Here is a 5,169-nt window from a genome sequence, read left to right as displayed (position 1 = left end):
ATATCCTTTTGTTTGTTGTATCACCACATCTGTGTGAACCCGTGGCCTAAGCATTTCCCTACCCTGCTCGATATATATGTTGTTGGTCTGGAATCTGTGGTAAGTTCTAAATTTGGGGTTTGGACACCTAAGATCAATTAGGTAAGTGCAATAAAAAAAGAAGAGAAAAAGCAGCATGAAAAAGAAAAAAAAGAAGGAAGGAAAAATAATGTACTCACCTAAAAGACGAGACTTAGAGAATTTTTTTTCTTCCCGAAGATATACCATCAAAGGCAATACTTGAGTATAAACTAAGTTGTCGAGCTGAAAAAGGTGTCTGAAATTCCCATTTTATGAATATTGCAATTTAACACAGTGTAAGGAATGACAACACTACTCTGAGCCCAAAACCATTTCCTTTTCCTTTTTTGTGTTTACCCCACCGTAACCCAAGCCCCGTTACAACCCAAAAAGACCTCAAAAAGTGTGTGTTGTGTGTAGGTGATATGAAAGGAGAAGCTATTCAAATTTATGAGTCGATATTGCGTATTCTGAAATTTGAGTGTAAACACTTTAACCAAGAGAGAATTGGCGAGAGTGTGAAATAAGCTAACAGGTGAAGCAGTAAGTCTATATGGAAGTGAAGAGGAAAATCAATTGTGGAAAGCAGGGACTATGAAAGAAAGAGTGAGGGCTAGTGGAGAAAGATCTCATCAGTATTGTGGTAAGAAAATTTCATGTATTTTGGTGGTGACGCGTTCTGTCGTTCAGAATATTACTTGAGGATAAGTAATGAGCTAAGTTTGAGGTTGTGATCGGTCACCATTTGTACTATATTTTCATTGCTTATTCGACAAAAATCCAGGTACTATGTAATACTTTATTCGTATTATGCTACCATTTAAGTCAGTTTTAGTTTCCGTAAGTTATTTGCTCGTTTTATCATTTTGAGTTTTAATTTGAGTTTTCTACATTTTATGCTTTGGTTGTCTATTTTTGATTTTCTTCAGGTCCAAGTAGAAGACCTAAAAGACTCAGTGCGAGAAAGTAGAGAAATTTGGTGTTTCGGGAAGGAAATTGCCAAGCTATAGAAGGCCTGCCACGACCGCCCGTGCCACTGCCATCCGTGCCACGACCATCCGTGCCACTAGGCATGGCAACATAACCCATACCCATGGGTATCCATCCGAACCCACCCCGAAGTTGACGAGAAAACCCGCTTTGGCTGAGTCTGGGTTCGGGTATGGATTTTCCCCGATAATAAAATATGGGGATGAGTCGGGTAATGGGGACACTAGTACCCACCCCGAACCCGTCCCGTTTATTTCATTATGTACATTATTATTTATTTTTGATAACTTAGAATATTAAATATGTGGTCAATATTTTGATATTTTAATTTGAATATATTATTTAAAATATTTTAAATGTATGAATGAATTTTTTTTAGATTATCTTATTTCATTATTTGTAATGTAATTTTATTTTGGAAAAAATAAATATTTCTATTAAAAAATTAATTTTACTAAATGAATGGTGGCGGGACGGGGATACCCGAACCCGTTTGGGACGGGTTTGGGTTTTGATTCTCCATCCCCGTTTGGGTTTGGGGCGGAGAACGATGATTGTTTGAGGATTCGGGTTTGGGTTTGGGGGAGGTAAAAACCGTCCCCGACCCGCCCCGTTGACATGCCTACGTGCCACCTGACACGGGTCGTGGCAAGATGATGACCTTATAAGCTACAAGATAATGGAAGATCAGGGGTGCAACACAGGCGTCCTTGTCACTTGACACGGGCCGTGTCAGCTTGCCTGAACTTGAAAGAAAAGAATTGGAAAAACCAGTGGGGCAACACGGCCACCCATGTCAGCTGACACGGGCCGTGTTGGCTCAGGCGTTGATTCTTTTTGCTCTTGTGTTTTTTTCTCAAGTATTGAGATGAAAGGGTATTATGGGGATTTCCAACCAATGCTAATGAATTTTCACTATTTAGGAGAGTTTTTACGAGGAATTGGGGGACTTTTTGGGATTGGAGACAACAAGAAGAATTGAGATGATCAATAATTGGAGAGATCAAGTAATTCGGAGAGCGAGAGATTTTCATGCGCGGACGCAATTGAAGATCCAAGTTATCCAATCACTTGTAATATCTAATTTTTATCTTGAATTTATTTTGAACAATATGAGTAGCTAAACCCCCAAAGGTTAGGGGTGTGACCCTAATTTATATCCGTAATGACTTTGAGTTTGCATTTGCAATGACAATATTGTTTTTCAGAATTACCGTAATCTTTTGATGTGTTTAATGCTTCTCTTTCGGAATAATTGAGATTGATGTATGATTACCGATTAGGCAGAATCGCCATTGATAACGCTTTCATAAGATTATTCTACAGTAGATATCAACTAAGACTAGGGATACCCTATATGAACCAACTTATTCTCGATATATTAAGGCTTAATTTCACCGGTAATTATCTATGGACATAAAGGTTAGGGTTGAACGATTAAAGGTTTTCTCACCAAGACCTCGGGAGAAAATACCCTTGAGAATTGATAGTAATTAGTTGATATTTGTTGATGCAATAGTGACTCAGAGTTATTACAGGGACAAATTACACACCTTGGCCAATGCCATTCATCTGATACAACCTTGAGAAGCTCCTTTGGTTTTATCTGTTACACTTTGTCTTTGTGCTTAAGTTATTATTTTAATTATTTAATGCTTTCTCTTACACTTGAAGGACATTGAAGACTGCTTGCTTTGGAGTGGTTGCTTGGATGTTTGGTTATCTTTATTTGATACCATTGGTCTTCTTATTAATTGCTTGGATGATTATGATTGTTGCTTGCTTGACCAATCCAAAGGAAATCAGTTTCTATCTAACACTTTTGTCTTGTGGATGCTTCACATTGGTTAGATATTTTCAACTCTAAACTCTTAAATCTTGTCTATGATAGTCCCTTCGTGTCATCCTCCTTCTTTAATTTCAATTTTCAAAATATTTTCTTAACCAAACTTGTAAATGAACTTAATCATATTGACTTTATTTTCAAAAAGACAAAAAGAACTAACAACCTCATCTAATCTTTTTGGTCATTTTGGACCTTTTTTTTCTTTTAAACTTCAAAAGAAAGCATTTAGATTTGAGTTATCTTTGGTTGAGATATAATTCTCCCATTCCATGATATATTGATCGTAAGTCTTTCCATTTATTATGGGTTAATGGCATACTTGTTGATTGAATCCAAGTTGGAGCCCTCCCTCTTAAATGTTGTAAGGCCCTCATTATCGAAAGATGTTTGGTTGAGTATTCTCCCATTGATAACAAAAGATCTTTAAGCTTTTGTTAAAATAAATTCACCCATCTTTGAAATTTTTAACAAGAACTATGAGGTTTTGATCCCTCATTTTTATGTTGGTACGTAGACATAAGACCTTCGACAAACATAAAATATAAATAATGCATTCTTTTCCCATCCCCTTATTCTATTTTTTAACAAACATATTTTTTAACTAAAACAGTTGCACACAAAAAGGGATCCCTAGGAGTATCTAGGACACTTTGGGTGCTAATCCCTTCCCTTTGTGTATCCAACCCCTTACTTGTAATCTCTGACATTTATCGATACACTTTCCAAAGTCTGTTAAGAAACTAATGAGATCTGACCAAATTAACCTTACATACTTGCACTAGCACGTCATCCTTAAGCCCAATTGACATTCCACAAGCAATCTGACTTTCAAATCTGCGATTAACAGAAATTCCATTCTAATTAGCAATACACATACAAAATGGAAGTAAAAACCAAACTGAATGTGGGGAATCACTAACATAACAGGGTGTAGGAAGTGAATTTCATTCACATTTCACTCAAATTCTAATTTGAATTTCTAACCAAATTTCTAATTTCAAACCAATAATGAATTACAGTTGCATTTCACTATAATTTGGGTTGAATTTCTAACAGATTCAGGCCCTATATAAATCCAATGCTTCAAGCACAAAGGGTGAGAGGAAAAGAAATCATAAGTTGAGAAGCAAATCAAAATTTCCTCATTCATTTTCAATCAAACAATGAAGCATCACACAATTTTCAATTGGCAATATCAACACATTCATCAAGAAATCAGCAATGCGTATCAAGCAAACAGAGGCATCAATCTCGTAAACACGAAGAAATATAAGAAGCACAGTGAAGAGAAGAATAGTGTATTACCTGATTCAAGCTCGTCTTCTCCAATCCATCATCTTCGCCGGAGAAACTGCATCAGAGTGATTGGGTAGGTCTTCTGCCCTTTCTTATCTTATCACATTGAACTTCATGATGTCGTTCAATGTCGCGCACGGGTATGATTCGCCTTCGGTATGGATTCCACGATTCTGATTTGGTGAAGATAAAGATGAATCCAGATTGAGCAGAACTTTGGTGATGGTGATTAAGATTTGATTTTGGATTTGAATTCCTCTTGATATTCGAGATGAGAGCAAGAAAGCGCCGATTTCAACGATGCGAAGACGCGCCTCCATGTTGTTGATCCCAAAATCACAGTGGTGTTGATGTTAAGACGCGATTCGAGTCGATTGAAGAATGCGACCTGGTTTTGTTCGTAGAAGTTATTTCAGCGATGAATGTGTTTTCATGAGTGTTTCTATCCCCTTATTTGTTTCAGTTGATTTAACTTGTGAGCCTTCCTGAGCCTTATATGAGTGGTTGGGCCTCAGGCCCAAACGGATATGACCTGAGCAATACTTCTCAATCCGTTGTACCCCCTCCTGAGCCCAATTCAGCGCTAGGCCTTGATCCCCGGTCCCAAGCGCGTTTTGGTTGGCATGAACCCCACTTCTTGGGCCATAATTTTTTGTTCTCTTCTTCCTCTTAATTAATTAGTTATTTTTAGTTAATTAATCCCTTTTAATAAAGCCTAATTAAATCCTGCTTAATGTAATCAATAATGCTAATAGAATGATCATTAATTTAGGTTAATCGTTTTCATTAGTTAATTTTTTATTTAATTAATTAATCATGATTAGTAGATATAATTGCTAATTAGTCAATTAAAACCTTAGAAATTTTAGTTTTTTTTATTAATAACCTAATTCCATTTTTCATCATGTATCAATGTTGTATTTTTAATTGATTAGTGGATTTTAATTAGTTCTAAGTAATCTTGTTTTTAGTCCATT

General features: G+C 36.3%; 1 long non-coding RNA gene across 1 annotated transcript; it reads right to left on the bottom strand.

Moving 5' to 3' along the window:
• Nucleotides 1-3,427: 3,427 nt before the first annotated feature.
• On the bottom strand, nucleotides 3,428-4,777 carry LOC127106796 (uncharacterized). Its single transcript, XR_007795498.1, has 2 exons — nucleotides 4,202-4,777; nucleotides 3,428-3,730 (listed from the first exon to the last, which is right to left on the bottom strand). It is a non-coding gene; the product is annotated as an uncharacterized LOC127106796 (long non-coding RNA).
• Nucleotides 4,778-5,169: the final 392 nt, after the last annotated feature.

Source organism: Lathyrus oleraceus, chromosome 7, assembly GCF_024323335.1.
Source record: "Lathyrus oleraceus cultivar Zhongwan6 chromosome 7, CAAS_Psat_ZW6_1.0, whole genome shotgun sequence".
NCBI classification, from domain to species: domain Eukaryota; kingdom Viridiplantae; phylum Streptophyta; class Magnoliopsida; order Fabales; family Fabaceae; genus Lathyrus; species Lathyrus oleraceus.
Note: the sequence above shows the minus strand (reverse complement) of the source record. Positions and strands in the feature narration are given on the sequence as shown.